The sequence below is a fragment of the Bombina bombina genome, chromosome 12, assembly GCF_027579735.1.
Source record: "Bombina bombina isolate aBomBom1 chromosome 12, aBomBom1.pri, whole genome shotgun sequence".
NCBI classification, from domain to species: domain Eukaryota; kingdom Metazoa; phylum Chordata; class Amphibia; order Anura; family Bombinatoridae; genus Bombina; species Bombina bombina.
Window position 1 is genome coordinate 52,368,756 of NC_069510.1, and position 17,938 is coordinate 52,386,693.

The 17,938-nt window shown below is 41.0% G+C and overlaps 1 protein-coding gene across 1 annotated transcript in view; it reads left to right on the forward strand.

Annotated features, from left to right (window-relative positions):
- The first annotated feature begins 9,317 nt into the window (after positions 1-9,317).
- The window catches only part of RNF224 (ring finger protein 224), a 50,682-nt gene continuing 42,061 nt past the window's right edge, over positions 9,318-17,938 (forward strand). The window contains exon 1 of the mRNA XM_053695999.1: positions 9,318-9,605. The gene's annotated coding sequence lies outside the window, so the exon portion shown is untranslated. The remainder of the gene's footprint in view (positions 9,606-17,938) is intronic.

The following is a 17,938-nucleotide window of genomic DNA, read 5'->3' on the forward strand; positions in this document are numbered from 1 at the left end:
TAAAATTTGCCTTTCTAACATTTCTTGAGACCTTGCAGCCCTGGTGAGACTATGGGGCCTATTTATTATGTGTCTGTCTGACATGATATGATCAGCGGATCATGTCCGACAGACATCGCTGAATGCGGAGAACAATACGCTCTCCACATTCAGCATTGCACCAGCAGCTCTTGTAAACTGCTGGCGCAACGCGGCACCCTGCAGAGCTAGCAGGGGGTGTCAATCAACCCGATCGTACTCAATCTGGTTGATTTGCGGCAATGTCTGTCCACCTCCTCAGAGGAAGCGGACAGGTTATGGAGCAGCGGTCTTTAGACTCACCAGAAACACGGGCCCTCAAGCTCCATACAGAGCTTGATAGATAGGCCCCTAAGTGTTATTGCATTGTCTTTTTTTTTTTTTTTTAAATAGTTTTTATTGAGGTAGCAATGGCATACAAAAACAAACTCTTACATTTGTCATGGCAACACGCCTATCAACATACACTTAATCTCATGTATCATATACAGAAGGCATGTCCTAGTGACCGTAAACAATATTAGATCCTAACCAGTAGGAAGATATAATAAGCCATGAGTGGCACCTCTTTTTTTAATATAAGTACATGTTATCTTGAACACCATTAAGTAAATTAACAAGTAGTAGTCAAACGGCCTAGCTTTCGTGTAGGGTACTAAATAAAAAGTAGGCCTTTGGGTGTCCATATCATTCCCAACAGAACATATATGCCCTATATAAGTGCATGTTAACTTGAACGCCATTAAGTAGATTAACAAATAGTAGTCAAACGGCCTGGCTGTCGTGTAGGGTTCTAAATAAAAAATAGGCCTTTGAGTGTTCAAATCATTCACACCAGAACAAATGTGCACAAAGAGTATTAATCTTCTAAACAATTTTCAGGGGCATGCATGCAACTAATTATGCATAAACTGCATACCTGTGTCACTATTAGGAGCCCCCAAAGACACTAACAGCATATCAGGGGGTAATAGCTTGGAGTGAAGTACTAAGGAATATTTAACGCAATAGGTCTCTAATGCAAAAATGCACATATTAACTTTGAGTTATCTATTCTATGGGAAATGCAGTTATAATAGTGTTACATGGCTGTGGACCCTTCTCATGGGGCAAAATGGCACACAACAACGAGGGAATATTAACTGACTCTGAATACATAACTAAATTTACATTGCAGGTATATCTCCTTAAGTAAAAAACATACAGGTAACATAATGAAATGAAAAGGTGGCCCATTTATACTCTATAAATCCTCTCTGGGAGCCAAACACGAGTCTCATAAGTCCACTGATGTACATGCTCACACTTCAGTCTATACTTATGTAGCCTGGCTCCCTTAGCTATGTAAATCACACATAATACAACCATCGTAAGGATAGTTACAGTAAACCTGGTGCAGACTGCAGGAGTCCAATAGTATATATTATAACGTGGTGGGCCTCATCGTCAAACTTTACAGTTATCATTAAAGCGCCCCAGTCTTAAACTACAGTCTGAACTCCAGATGGCATATTGTGCAAAAGCCATTTGCTTTATTGTGCTATATTATAATATGTCAAGCCTGCAAGTCCCGGATTCCTACCATGCTGGGAGCTTCACCCGACACCCACTTTCAAAAGGGCAGAACGGCAGTGAGTACCTTCTGGAGCCCGGGCAGCTATTTGTAGAGCCAGGTTCCTGAGGAAACAGGAGGAACGCCAGCCAATGGACCTCCAGGATAGACCACCGCAATGTTTAGGCGAGATCCCGCCCGGTAGCCTCACTCCCCACCCAGGAGAGCCGGCCGCATCTCCCCGGGCAACGAACAAGGCCAAACCCAGGCCGGGACCCCGTTTGATGGCTCCATTGATTGGAAGGTGCTGGTCTGCAACACCCAGGCTCCGCTCTCTCACAGAGTCACCCGGCCCTCCCGGTCCACTTCGCTCCACAGCCAAGCCAGACGGCAAAACTTCAGGTACGTTGTACTCTTGGCTGCTCTTGTTCGCAGGGCCTGGACTATGAGATGGGGAGGGTGGCGGGTCACTATGCGATGCTCCGTTAGGCTTAACTGCACTTTCCTGTAGGCGTGGTGCGGATTGCTGCGCCACAATTCGGTCGGCCTTTGCACATATCAGCGCTTCCCGCTTCTCCATCAGAGCCTTAACGACCAGGTTTAAGTCCTCCATGGTAGCTTGCTAATGCTGGATAGACTCCCAAATATAGAGGGATACAAAAGTCCTCTGTTTACCCCGGTTCCCCTGGGGGGGGGGTGCTGAGTTTCCCTTCCCTGAAGGCCGCCCAGAAATCTCTGCGATCCGGTTTGGGAAGCTTCTTTTTGCTTCAAATATAAATATATTCCAGACCTACAACTTGTTTTCAGCTTCATAAGACTCAATGTCTGTCTGGATGGGTGAAAATACTCTGATTACAAGGCGGATTGTAATAATATGTTATAGAGCTCCCAATTGAGTAGCCATCTTAGGCCCTGGCCCGGACACGCCCCTTGCATTGTCTTTTTATTATGCATGTGTTGATCATGCAGTTCTACAGTATTTAATGGACATTTAACAGACTAGTATCTTTTCTGCCTTGATTTGGTTAAACCTTTCAGTTGTTGGCTACCTGCTTGTACAATACCTTGCAACATTTGTGGCTGATATTAGGAACCCAGGAGGTTGTGGCGGGGGGGCAATGCTGTTTTGTGGGAGGGGCCATGTTGGTAGGGGGCGGCCTTGTGGGATGATATTGGGCTGGATCATGGGCATGTCATGGTGGTTGGGGACATGTCTGGTTGGTCTGTAGGCCGGGCTAATGAAAATTGTGGAAAATCAGGACATATGTCTATCTCAGGGGGACAGCAGGACAGAGCTCAGAATTAGGGATTGTCCCTCTTAAAGGGACACTGAACCCTATTTTTCTCTTTCATGATTCAGATAGAGCATGCAATTTTAAGCAACTTTCTAATTTACTCCCCAATATCAAATGTTCTTCATTCTCTTGCTATCTTTATTTGAAAAGCAAGAATGTAAGTTTAGAAGCCCGCCCATTTTTAGTTCACAACCTGGGTTGTCCTTGCTGATTGTACAGCACCAATAAACAAGCGTTGTCCAGGGTCTGAACAAAAAATTGTCTGGCTTCTTAGCTTAGATGTCATGTTTTTCAAATAAAGATAGCAAGAGAACGAAGACAAATTGATAATAGGAGTAAATTAGAAAGTTGCTTAAAATTGCATGCTCTTCCTGTCTATAAATCAGTCCAGATTGGAATGCATAGAAAGAACTGTTTGCTGAAAAATGCAAGTGAAGTCTGTGTTGTGTGATTATTTTATGAGGTTTATAATGCTGTTTAGCAAATGTTTTTGTTCATTTAACTTAGTTTAATTATATATTCTGTGTTGTGTGATTATTTTATTAGGTTTATAATGCTGTTTAGCATTTAAAGTCTTCATTTCAAAGCTTTAAAAATAATGTATTAGGTGTTACTTATGACAATTTTGAGAGGGGCCTGGAACCTATCTGCCTCACTTCCCATTGACTTACATTATAAACTGGGTTTCAATTTACAACGGTTTCGATTTACAACCATTCCTTCTGGAACCTAACCCCAGCGTAAACTGAGGGCTACCTGTATATACGTTTGTATTTGAGCATGTATGTAAATATGTATGTATGTGTGCATGTCTGTATATTTTTATGTGTGTTTGTATGTGTGCGTGTATATACATTTCTATGTATGCATGTATGTAAATATGTTTGTGTGCAATTATGTTTGTGTGCATGTATGTAAATATGTTTGTGTGTATGTAGGTGTGCATGTATGTATTTATGTATGTGTTTGTATGTATGTATATATCTATGCATGTATGTATGTATGTAATTATATCTATATGTATGTATCTGTCCAAGTATGTATATATTTATGTATGTATGTATGTGTGCATGTATGTATGTAATTATATGTATATGTATGTATCTGTCCAAGTATGTATATATTTATGTATGTATGAATTTATGTATATATGTATGTGTGCATGTATGTAAATATGTATGTATGCATGTGTGTATGTAGGTGTTATCTGATGATACACAGTGATACATTATCTGCTTGTGAGTTCATGCCATCTTTTCTTTATATATATTTCTATTTATTTACAGAATCAAACATAATATGGAAATATAGGAAATTAAGAGCCCCCATAGAAAGATCTTATCTGCAAAAGAATATGATCACCGGTGCATAACATCTGCAAGCTCTGAAGTAAGAACCTGATACATTTCAGTTTTTTTTACATTTGTTTACCAATAATACATGACTTTCAGATCATGAGGATTAACCCCTTCCCGCGTTTAGGACGTGCTCAGATTTAGCTCCCTTAGGATGGCATGGAACGTCCTAGCCATTTGGCAGTCCTGAAACCTTCGCAGCTTTCTAAATGGTATTTCAGGCTGGAGAGCATGCCTAGAGTTATAGGCAATCCCCCCTGACCCAACCCCATTATTGAAATCACCCAAACGCATGTACGATTGTGTGATTTCAATTTTTACTTATTTGTTTATATTAGAACTTTGTTCCGATGTAGACAAATAGGTCCCAACAGGAAGGGGTCAAACTCAGGAATAAAAGCTTTACTCTGGACTGAGTTGGGACCAAAATAGGCCTAGGAATGTAAAGCTAGATCAACCCATTTTGCTGCCCCAATTCATCCCCATCAGACCCCTAGCCCTGCAGCCCCTGTGTCAGCCACATACACATATTAGTTCAAAGCCCTAGCTTTGCAGCCTCTGTGCCAGCCACATACACACAATAGTTCAAAGCCCTAGTTCTGCAGCCCGTGTGTAAGCCGCATACACACATTAGTTCAAAACCCTAGTCCTGCAGCCCCTGTGTCAGTCACATACACACATTAGTTCAAACCCCTAGTCCTGCAGCCCCTGTGTCAGCCACAAACACACACTAGTTCAAAGCCCTAGTCCTGCATCCCTTGTGTCAGCCACATACACACATTAGTTCAAAGCCCTAGTCCTGCAGCCCCTGTGTCAGCCACAAACACACAATAGTTCAAAGCCCTAGTCCTGCAGCCCCTGTGTCAGCCACATACACACACTAGTTAAAAGCCCTAGTCCTGCAGCCCCTGTGTCAGCCACAAACACACACATTAGTTCAAACTCCTAGTCCTGGAGCCCCTGTGTCAGCCACTTACACACATTTGTTCCAACCCCTATTCCTTGGTCAGCCACATACACACTAGTTCAAACCCTTATCCTGCCGCCCCTGTGTCAGCTGCATACAAACATTAGTTCAGACCCCAGACCTTAAGCCCCTGTGTCAGCTGCATACACACATTAGTTCAAACCTCAGACCTGAAGCCCCTGTGTGAGCTGCATGCACACATTAGTTTAAACCCATAGTCCAGCAGCCCCTGAGTCTGTCCCTTACACACATTAGTTGAAACCCCAGACCTGAAGCCCCTGTGTCAGCTGCATACAGACATTAGTTGAAACCCCAGACCTGAAGCCCCTGTTTCAGTCGCATACACACATTTGTTCAGACCCCAGACCTTAAGCCCTTGTGTGAGCCACGTATACACATTAGTTCAGACCCCTAGCCCTACAGCCCCTCTTTTTGCCACATATAAACATTAGTTCAGACCCCTAGCCTTGCAGCCCCTCTTTCAGCCACATTCCCCAATGAGTTCAGACCTCTATCCATGCAGCCCCTCTGTCAGCCATATACACACATTAGTTCAGACCTCTAGCCCTGCAGATACATTTCAGTTTTTTTTACATTTGTTTACCAATAATACATGACTTTCAGATCATGAGGATTAACCCCTTCCCGCGTTTAGGACGTGCTCAGATTTAGCTCCCTTAGGATGGCATGGAACGTCCTAGCCATTTGGCAGTCCTGAAACCTTCGCAGCTTTCTAAATGGTATTTCAGGCTGGAGAGCATGCCTAGAGTTATAGGCAATCCCCCCTGACCCAACCCCATTATTGAAATCACCCAAACGCATGTACGATTGTGTGATTTCAATTTTTACTTATTTGTTTATATTAGAACTTTGTTCCGATGTAGACAAATAGGTCCCAACAGGAAGGGGTCAAACTCAGGAATAAAAGCTTTACTCTGGACTGAGTTGGGACCAAAATAGGCCTAGGAATGTAAAGCTAGATCAACCCATTTTGCTGCCCCAATTCATCCCCATCAGACCCCTAGCCCTGCAGCCCCTGTGTCAGCCACATACACATATTAGTTCAAAGCCCTAGCTTTGCAGCCTCTGTGCCAGCCACATACACACAATAGTTCAAAGCCCTAGTTCTGCAGCCCGTGTGTAAGCCGCATACACACATTAGTTCAAAACCCTAGTCCTGCAGCCCCTGTGTCAGTCACATACACACATTAGTTCAAACCCCTAGTCCTGCAGCCCCTGTGTCAGCCACAAACACACACTAGTTCAAAGCCCTAGTCCTGCATCCCTTGTGTCAGCCACATACACACATTAGTTCAAAGCCCTAGTCCTGCAGCCCCTGTGTCAGCCACAAACACACAATAGTTCAAAGCCCTAGTCCTGCAGCCCCTGTGTCAGCCACATACACACACTAGTTAAAAGCCCTAGTCCTGCAGCCCCTGTGTCAGCCACAAACACACACATTAGTTCAAACTCCTAGTCCTGGAGTCCCTGTGTCAGCCACTTACACACATTTGTTCCAACCCCTATTCCTTGGTCAGCCACATACACACTAGTTCAAACCCTTATCCTGCCGCCCCTGTGTCAGCTGCATACAAACATTAGTTCAGACCCCAGACCTTAAGCCCCTGTGTCAGCTGCATACACACATTAGTTCAAACCTCAGACCTGAAGCCCCTGTGTGAGCTGCATGCACACATTAGTTTAAACCCATAGTCCAGCAGCCCCTGAGTCTGTCCCTTACACACATTAGTTGAAACCCCAGACCTGAAGCCCCTGTGTCAGCTGCATACAGACATTAGTTGAAACCCCAGACCTGAAGCCCCTGTTTCAGTCGCATACACACATTTGTTCAGACCCCAGACCTTAAGCCCTTGTGTGAGCCACGTATACACATTAGTTCAGACCCCTAGCCCTACAGCCCCTCTTTTTGCCACATATAAACATTAGTTCAGACCCCTAGCCTTGCAGCCCCTCTTTCAGCCACATTCCCCAATGAGTTCAGACCTCTATCCATGCAGCCCCTCTGTCAGCCATATACACACATTAGTTCAGACCTCTAGCCCTGCAGCCCCTCTGTCAGCCACATGCACACATTAGTTCAGACCCCTATCCCTGCAGCCCCCCTATCAGCCAGAAACACACATTAGTTCAGAACCCTAGCACTGTACCCCCTTTGTCAGCCACATACAAACATTAGTTCAGACCACTAGCTATCCAGCCCCTCTGTCAACCGCAAACACAGATCAGTTCAGAACCCTAGCCGTGCAGCCCCTCTGTCAGCCACATGCACACATTAGTTCAGAACCCTAGCCCTGCAGCCCCTCTGTCAGCCACATACACAGATCAGTTCAGACCCCTAGCCCTGCAGCCCCTCTGTCAGCCACATACACAGATCAGTTCAGACCCCTAGCCCTGCAGCCCCTCTGTCAGCCACATACACAGATCAGTTCAGACCCCTAGCCCTGCAGCCCCTCTGTCAGCCACATACACACATTAGTTCAGACCCCTAGCCCTGCAGCCCCTCTGTCAGCCACATGCACACATTAGTTCAGACCCCTAGCCCTGCAGCCCCTCTGTCAGCCACATACACACATTAATATAAACTTATATAATAACACTAGAAATAATAATATAGTGTGTGGTGTAATTATCCTCCGCAGAACATATAAGGAGAAATCTTGATCCGAACATTGCAGCGCCCATTAGTTTATAGAAACTAAACCTTTACTTTTATATCTTTATTATTTAATCAACTAATACAGCCGTCGATAACAATTCTTTATTGCAGTATATCTAATCTTTTTCTAGATAAATAATTTGATACGCTCTTCTACAAGCTATGCTCGATCTAATCTTTGCTTTCACACAGTCAACTCAATTTTTTTATTGTTTTAACAGATAGATAATCTCTTTATTACCCATTCCCAAGTTTTGCACAGAAAACATTGTTATATTAACTTTTTAACGCCGTTAGGGCATTTGCTGGGTTTTAACGCCGAAGGACGGAATACAACGTCCTAACCGCTTGGCTTTCCTGAAGCCACTGGCCCTTCCTTGAGGAGATCTTGTGATCACATGCACGATCGCGAGATTTCAATTTGTTTACATCGGAACAGTTGTTCCGATGTAGACACGTTAACCCCGGCAGGGAAGGGTTAATACACGTTTTACCTCTGTGATTACCTTGTTTCTAAGCATCTTCTGGCGGCCCCCTGATCACGACTTTATCTATTGACTTGCATTTAAGCCAATTAGTGCTGTGTTGTTAAAATCCACGTGCATCAGCACAATGTTATCTATATGGCTCACATGAACTATCTTCCCCTGTCGTGAAAAGCAAAATACAAAAGCATGTGATCATGGGGCTGTCTGTAGTGGCTTAGAAACAGACAGAAATGTAGAGGATTAAAGGTTATAAAGTATATTAATATAACCATGTTTTTTGTGCAAAGCTGGGGAATGGGTAGTAAAGGCATTGGCCTATATTTAGCAAAGTCTTGTGGACCTGATCCGCCAGGGCGGATCAGGTCCGACAGACCTCTCTGAATACGGAGAGCAATACACTCCCCGTATTCAGCATTGCACCAGCAGCTCACAAGAGCTGCTGGTGCAACGCCGCCCCCTGCAGACTCGTGGCCAATCGGCCGCCAGCAGGGAGGTGTCAATCAACCCGATCGGGTTGATTTCCGGCGATGTCTGTCCGCCTGCTCAGAGCAGACGGACAGGTTACGGAGCAGCGGTCGTTGATAGATAGGCCCCATTATCTATATTTTTAAACAATAAAAATGTTTGTGTTTACTGTCCCTTTAATGTCCCTTTAAAGGATATTTGGCATGTGCCTGAGTTTATACAACACAGATTTAAACATGTAAACACAAAGGACAATAAAGTCCACGTTTATTCTAATTTCTAATCTAGGATATAGGGGATTAAGCAGTTAACAGAATGCCTCAAGAGGTGGAGATATATATATAAGGTTTCAGGCGTTTTTGTCAGGCTGTGCCTACTGTAAGCTAATATTTCTATGGAGCTTCCCTGTTGAGTGACACACGATCTGAGCGGAGAGGGTAACATGACACCAAGAAAATGACAGCAGTGACATAACACAAGAAACCTGCCTCCAGCCAGACACAGCCAGACACTTTGTAACTGCTGTAGATCTTAAGCAGAACGTCCCCAAACTGTGTGGATCCTTATTGCACTAAATGCATAGAAGTGCATCCTCAAATTGGATGGACCTGATACTGTGGGCCAATCTAAGGTCTACGTTTAATAAGCACAAGTATCTTCTACAAAGAGAATATGAAGATGAGGAAGTGTCCTTCTTGGTGGCACCTTCATATGTTTCTTGTGACAGTGGACAGATGACTACTTCTCAAATGTCCTTAATTTGCTAAGATCAGTATCTATGCTACAAGGTATGGGGGAGCGGGGGAGCTATTTGTAAAGGAATAACTAGAATTGTCAATATTTCAAATTAACCCTTAAATATCATTAGTGCTTTTTTTTGGCTAAAGTCATTTTATCTTTTGTGGTTCAATAAAATGTTAAGGGTAGTGAAGTAACTGTTTTATAGAATGTATAGCAGTAACATTTTACTTTTTAGAGGGACATAAATGTATGTTTTGGGATGGCTCTTTTGGCCCAGAAAAAATATCACTTATATATGCAATAATTTTGTTTTCTTTTTTTTTATCTTTAATGAATAATTGAATTAATTGTCTGTTTTGCACATTTATAACGAACAATTTTCAGAACAAAGACTTTCTTTAAAAAAAACAAAAAACACCATTTAAAGAGTCAGTCTAGTAAAAATTTAACTTTCATTATTCAGATAGAACATGTAATTTTAAACAACTTTCCAATTTACTTTTATCATCAAATTTGCTTTGTTCTCTTGGTATTCTTTGTGAAAGCTAAACCTAGCTAGGCTCATATGCTAATTTCTAAACCCTTGAATTTCTAAACCTCTTATCTCATTGCATTTTGACAGTTTTTCACTGATGGACAGCGCTTGTTCATGCCTGCTATATAAATAACACTGTGCTCACTCCGTGGAGTAACTTATGATAGAGCAGTGATTGGCCACAATGTAAGTCTGTCAAAAGAACTGAAATAAGGGGCAGTCTGCAGAGGCTTAGATACAAGATAATCACAGAGGTAAAAAGTATAGTAATATAAAAGTGTTGGTTATGCAAAACTGGGAATTGGTAATAAAGGAATTATCTATCTTTTTAAACAATAAGAATTCTGCAGTAGACTGTCCCAAAAAATGGCACTTCTTTTATCACTAAAGGGGTTAGCCCCATGGGTGGACTGAGACCAATCAGGGCCCCAGGCAAAAATAAGGGAAGGGCCTCCAATGTCTCACACTGACCCAAATGTATGCACATGTACATAGAAGCCTCCGTGCCCTGCCCCCCAACCTCCATGGCCAGGACCGCTAACGTCAAAGACCAAAGGCAGAGCCTCCAACTTCCAGGACCAGACCCCACACTCCAGGGCACTCACAGCAACAGACCCCTGACAGGACCCCCCACACACACTCTAGGCCCCCTTAGTAACAAACCCCACATCCAGGCCAGGGTTAAACCCACACTTAACTGCTTAGTCACTGATAGGGCAGCTGTCAACCCCAGCTTAAGCAGCACATCAGAAGCAATGGAGATGCCATTTGTGGGCCCCCTTACATACTGGGCCCTCGGTCCAGGTCCTATTTGCCCAGCTTATCAGTCCACCCCTGGTTAGCCCTATAAAAAATGTAACCCAAAACCTGAAGCATTAAAATTATGCAGGTAACATAAATAAGCTCTAGTACTGAACACTGTTAAATGGTTATGTAAAACATTGATTTTGTAATATAATTGGCCTGATTACAAGTGGAGTGCTATCTTAACGTGCACCCTTAAAGGGACACTCAGGTTAAATTAAATTTTCATGATTCAGATACAGCATGTAATTTTAAACAACTTTCCAATTTACTTCCATTAAAAAAATGTGCACAGTCTTTTATATTTACAATTTTTGAGTCACCAGATCCTACTGAGCATGTGCAAGAATTCACAGACTATACGTATAAGCATTTGTGATTGGCTGATGTCTGTCACATGGTATAAGGGGAGTGGAAATATACATAACTTTGATATTTGTTATAAAAAAATCTACTACTCATTTGAAGTTCAGACTAAGTGCTATTGCATTGTCTTGTTATCTTGCATTTGTTGATTATGCAAATCTAATGTGTTGACTGGTCCTTTAAAGGGGAAAATTTGCCAGTTTATGAGCGCACGTTAAATAACCAGACATTACAAGTGGCTGGTTAATGCTATCGCAAGCTTGCGGCTTCACTTTGCACTAAGCACAATTAAACAGGTCAGACCTTAGGTTAAATATAAAAAGTTGTCCCCCAAATAAAAAGGACTTTACATTAAAATAAAATATAAAAATGGGCATTTTTTAAATTAAAAAACTGCACAAAGCTGTTATAAGGGGTTAAAGTCAGGGGATGTAGGGTGTTAGAAAAAAACGGCACCTAAAGTGCCTTTACATGGAGGTCAATGGGGACTGTGTTTTCTATAGAAATATATTTGTATATACTCATATAAATATGTATTTATTGCTGCCAGTGCTGTGCAAATTGCCCCCTGCGCTGTGCTAGGTCGTTTGCCATGGCTGACTGCATGAAAACGAGACTCCCATTGGAGCCTATGGAAACGGGCTTGCGGCAATGCGAACGCGACGTTGCATTCTCATTGCACTGTATTTGTAATACCAGCGCACATTTCCGTGCGATGCTATTACTGAGTGGATCACAAATGTTGCGCTCGCGTAAGTGCAATATTACGCTCCACTATATATAAATATGCATAATAATTACAAATTGCAATATTCCTAATTACTTATTTTGCTTTCTTTTACTGTCACTTTACTGTAAAAATTATGGGTTTTTCAATCACAAGCCTAACCCTGCTACATAAATGTCTCTAACTGGGTTCAACAGAGGTAATAACATAAGATGCTGCAAAACAATGTAAGTTTTGCTAAAAAAATAGAAATGGAGCCAAATTGGCTCCACCATATAAGGAAAGTGATAGGAGTTTGGCCAATGAAAAAAAAATTACGGCAAATAAGATGTTATTATATACAGAACATTGCCATATTTGGTCAGTATGTTAATTTATTGCATGGCTATAGCAGTGTTCCCTCTAAGGCCAGTTTTTTGAGCAGCCAAGCAGTGAAACAGTTAATAAGGGAACCATACCTTGCAGTCTGCATTGTGTAGTGTTTGCTAATTGCTCTAATTAACTGATTCATTGCTAGGTCACTCACAAAACTAGCCTTAGAGGGAACACTGGACTATAGTAAAGTGATGTAATTACAAGGTGTTTTATGTTACGCTAATATAAAGTTATATCAAGCAGTGAAATATCAACAATGACAATATTTTGGGGTTGATCCTAATTTTGTGATTGTTTATGGCAGATAATGAATTTTGAACATGAGAGACAGTTGTCAGTGGATTTTTCAAGCAAATACAATCAAAAATCGCCTCTGTCAACAATACCACTAAAGAAAGAAAACAGACAATTTCCCCCCTAATCTTGTAATATTGAAAAAAATCCATATGATGAAGGCCAGTGTGTGTGTGTGTGTGTGTGTGTGTGGTGGGGGGGGGGGGGGGGTAGTGATTAGATCACAGGTTGAAAACTCTTTATTTTGATTGATTAACAGTGTGCAGTGATGTTAATATGAGACGTGTTTATAAAATATCACCTGAACATCTCTATGTCAAAAAGGAAGATATTTTACCTCCAAAAAATTTCAGCTCACCAGAGTAAGTGCTGTGTAAACAGTTGTACTTCAGCTGCTGTCCAGCTGCAAGTTGAAAAAAATAAATAGCCAATAAGCATCAGCAGTGCTGAGGTAATGCTTTGCCTTTGCTGTTATCTCATGAGATTTCATAGAACTACAGTCTACTTAAAAATGTTTATTGTTTAAAAATATAGATAATCCCTTTATTACCCATTTCCCAGTTTTGCATAACCAAGATTGTGATATTAATACACTTATTACCTATATGAATACCTTTTATCTAAGCCTCTGCAGACTGCCCCCTTATCTCAGTGCTTTTGACAGACATACATTTTAACCAATAAGTGCTGACTCCTAAATAACTCCACAGGAGTGAACACAATGTTATCTATGTGACACACATGAACTAGCGCTGTCTAACTGTGAAAAACTGTCAGAATTCACTGAGATAAGAGGCGGTTTTTAACTGTTTAGAAATTAGTTTGAGCCTACCTAGGTTTAGCTTTCAAAAAATAATACCCAAGAACAAAGCACATTTGATGAAAAAAGTAAATTGGAAAGTTGTTTAAAATTGCATGCCCTATCTGATTCATGAAAGTTTAAATTTGACTAGAATGTCCCTTTAAACTGATAAGGAAAATAACATGACGGTGCCTGCACAAGGCAGATGCACACTCCCTAGCTTGTCCTGGGACAAGCTAGCTGACTGGCTTTTTAAAGTCTCCTTACAGTGGGGGGTGAATACTTAGGAATTGTGAGGTACAATATCTTCCTTTTTTACATAGAAATGTTCAGGTGATATTTTCTAGTCAGCTTTTTTACAGCTATGCTGCATCAGTTTCAAGTGCTTCAACATTTGGGTATCATGTCCCTTTAATAAAGGAAAATGTATTATGCAAAAAAATCACAGTGCATTTGTTAAAGAAAAAATAGCTGTTTCACAAATAAAATCACATGAGGCAAAACAGTTTAAAAATTAAAATGGAGAAAAAACAGATCCTAACACTGTACCTGTGCCAAGGGTTCCCATGTAGAATGACAAACTTATTGTTGGAATCAAAGTTATATACTATTTTCTATGATATCAGATTTCCTCCTTACAGAGTGGGCCCAGAAAGTAACCACCCCTTTCCCTGATGGCCTGTCATAAAACTCTGAATCTCTGCTGAAAATATAGAACACCTTATAACGTCTGTTCTGTATATCTAGTTCTTATACACAGATAGGCAATCCGCCTGTGATGTCATGAGGATTATTTTGATAACAAATATGACGTCTATCGTATTTGGTCACCCAATCACATAAGTGTGATAAAAATATGTCATAAGATATTCCAGGGTGTCACCTCTGACCGACCTCAGCTCTCTCTGGGTAGAGGGCACTCTGTTGACATCTCTGTATTATAAAAGTCACTCTCTGTGTTAAGTTGGGGCTGCAAAACTGACCTTAGAAAATAAAGATTTTGCCAGTGAAGCTTACAGCTATTTATGAATGAAATCATTTTTTGTTTTGTTTTTTAAGAAAAAAAAAACACAGGGACACACATCCATTAAAAAAACAAAAACATTTAACACGGATAAAAGTTAACCCCTTGCACCTAAAATCATGAGGCCTCCATTAGTAATGTCACGAACAGTTCCAGCTAATCAGCAGCAGACACTCCCTCCCAGACCCTCCCACCTCCTGGACAGCATCCATTTTAGATTCATTCAGAGCCTGCATTCTTAGTGAGAGGAGGGACAGTGTAGCTGCTGCTGATTTAATAGGGAAATCGATAGCTAGGCTAGTGTATTCAGTGTCCACTACAGTCCTGAAGGACTCATCTGATCTCTGCTGTAAGGACAGCACCCCAAAAAGCCCTTTTTAGGGCTAGAACATCAGTCTGCTTTTTTTTTTTTTCCTGTGTAATCTAATTGCAGTTGCCTGTCTGCCAGCGTGTGTGTTAGGCTCACAGCGTATACTGTGCCCACTTGCCCAGTGCCACCACTCATATCTGGTGTAACAGTAGTGTACATTTAAAAAAAAAACAAAACTTTTTTTAATTTGAAATAATAGCAGTCAGTTTCCTTCATACGTGTGCGTTTCAGGTCCTGCCAGGGCACAGTGTGACACCAGTGCAAGTCATATCTGCTAAAACAGTAGTGTAAATTTAAAAAAATGCAAAAAAACTTTTTTTACTGTGAAATAATAGCAGTCAGTTTCCTTCACACGTGTGCATTCCAGGTCCTGCCAGGGCACAGTGTCACACCAGTGCAAGTCATATCTGCTAAAACAGTAGTGTACATACATTAAAAAAAACAACATTTTTTATTGTGAAATAATAGCAGTCAGTTTCCCTAACACGTGTGCGCTCCAGGTCCTGCCAGGGCACAGTGTCACACCAATGCAAGTCATATCTACTAAAACAGTAGTGTACATACATTTAAAAAAAACAAACAAACCTTTTTTTACTGTGAAATAATAGCAGTCAGTTTCCCTCACACGTGTGCGTTCCAGGTCCTGCCAGGGCACAGTGTCACACCAGTGCAAGTCATATCTGCTAAAACAGTAGTGTACATACATTTAAAAAAAACAAAAACTTTTTTATTGTAAAATAATAGCAGTCAGTTTCCCTCACACGTGTGTGCTCCAGGTCCTGCCAGGGCACAGTGTCACACCAGTGCAAGTCATATCTGCTAAAACAGTAGTGTACATTTCAACAAAAAAAAAACCCTTACACTACCTGAACGATACAACATCATACCTGATGTTTTAAAGCACATTATTCCAAACAATTTAGGAATGTTAGGTGATTTATGCCCTTTATGGATTAAAACCAGACTCTGCATCAACTATGTAATTTTCCATGGGAGTTTGCCATGGATCCCCCTCCGGCATACCACAGTCCAGGTGTTAGTCCCCTTGAAACAACTTTTCCATCACTTTTGTGGCCAGAAAGAGTCCCTGTGGGTTTTAAAATTCGCCTGCCTATTGAAGTCTATGGGGGTTCGCCCGGTTCGCCGGTTCGCGAACTTGCAAAATTTTAGGTTTGCGACATCACTAGCCTCCATGACAGGTGACTTTTAAAACTTTTTTAATAAATATACGCATCAACACATACCACATGGTTATAAAAGTACAAGCAATAAATCTCAAGCCATTGTGGCTACATACAAATTGATATTTATCAAGAAATATAAAACAATAGGTCAAAATGGAATGCACCCTAGGTTCTAAAGGAACTTTGCACTGTCATAGCCAAACCTCTATTATATATTTTGTTAAAACTCGTTAGGGTCGATCACAACCTTTAGGAAAACATATCTAAATATTTCTACAGAAAACAACCATTAATGCCTATTGGAATTTTTGTAGATAAATAATTTGATACGTTTTTCTAAAGGATAGTGATGGACCTCTTTATCCTTAGGAATAGTACCCCATGATTAATGTAAAGCTGATGTGGTGCCACATTTAAAAAGGGATGCTGGGCTGATTCAGGAAGCTATGCACCTGTAAGCCTGACATCGGTAGTGGGGAAGATACTGGAAGGGATTATAAGAGATTGTATTCAAGAGTACAGAAAAAGATGAATTATTTGATGTGATATACTTAGAAAGGCTGTGATATACGTACAAAGGCTTCTGATACAGTGCCACATAAGAGATAAAGTACAAAATAGCTGATAATGTTACTTTGTAGATAAATAATTGAATAAAAGACAGGGGACAACAAGTCGTATTAAATTAAGCTTACTAATATTTGACAAAAGTAATAAGTGGGATCTCCCAAGGCTCAGTACTAGGCCCTGTTGGAGGAAGAACTAAGTAGCAACATCTCTATTTATGCAGATGACAGAAACTTGTGTAAGGTGATTATGTCAGAGCAGGATGTAATTTCTTTGCAAAGGGATGTATAAAAATGGGAAGAATGGGCTGATAAATGGGAAATGAGACTTAACACTTGTAAATTGAAGGTTCTGCAATTTGAAAGCAAACATATGCAGGCTATCAGCAACACTACTTAAATAGCAGGTTCTTGCATTTCCCCTGGTACCACATTACTATGACCTATCCTGTAAGCCAGTGGTACTCAATGCTGTCTCTGGGGGTGGGCATGAAGTTTTATACATAAATTATAGTTATACAGAATCAGGATTGGCACTTATTCAATAGCAATTATAAACGTAGTTTGACAATTTAAAGGCATCTTACCCATCAATTAATTAATAACGTTCAGAATCCCACTTCACCATTGTGATAACTTTTTTATATACCTAGAAGTACAACATTATATGCATCTTCCTATTGAGGCCATTAGGATATTTTGTACTCAATTAAAATAATCTCCATGAGGTCCAATAGTGTTTCCCAGTCACCAGCACAAGAACTTTTTATATATATGTTCAATTGCTTGAAATTTAAAGGACTACAATATTTCTTGATGGAATGTTCAAAAATGTTTGGAGATTACGATGTCTGTCTCTGGATTTTAAGACTACACTCTGTAAAAGTTCAGCGGGAATGTAGATATCAAGGTTCAGTAGGCTGTTCCTTATATTGAATAACCCCAGACAATGCAAGTTCATGTGTGCCATATAAATAACAGTGTGCAGAACGTGTGTGCGTATGCATGTGTGTGTACTTGTGTGTGTATGCATGTGTATGCATGTGTGTGTGTGTACTTGTGTGTGTATGCATGTGTCTGCGTGTGTGTGTATATGCATGTGTGTGCATGTGTGAGTGTACGTGTGTGTGTATATGCATGTGTGTGCATGTGTGAGTGGACGTGTGTGTGTGGGCATGAAGTGCATGTGTGTGTACATGTGTGTGTATATATGCATGTGTGTGCATGTGTGAGTGTATGTATGCATGTGTGTGCATGAGTGTGTGTACATGTGTTTGTATATGCATGTGTGTGCATGTGTGAGTGTACGTGTGTGTATGTGTGTGTATATGCA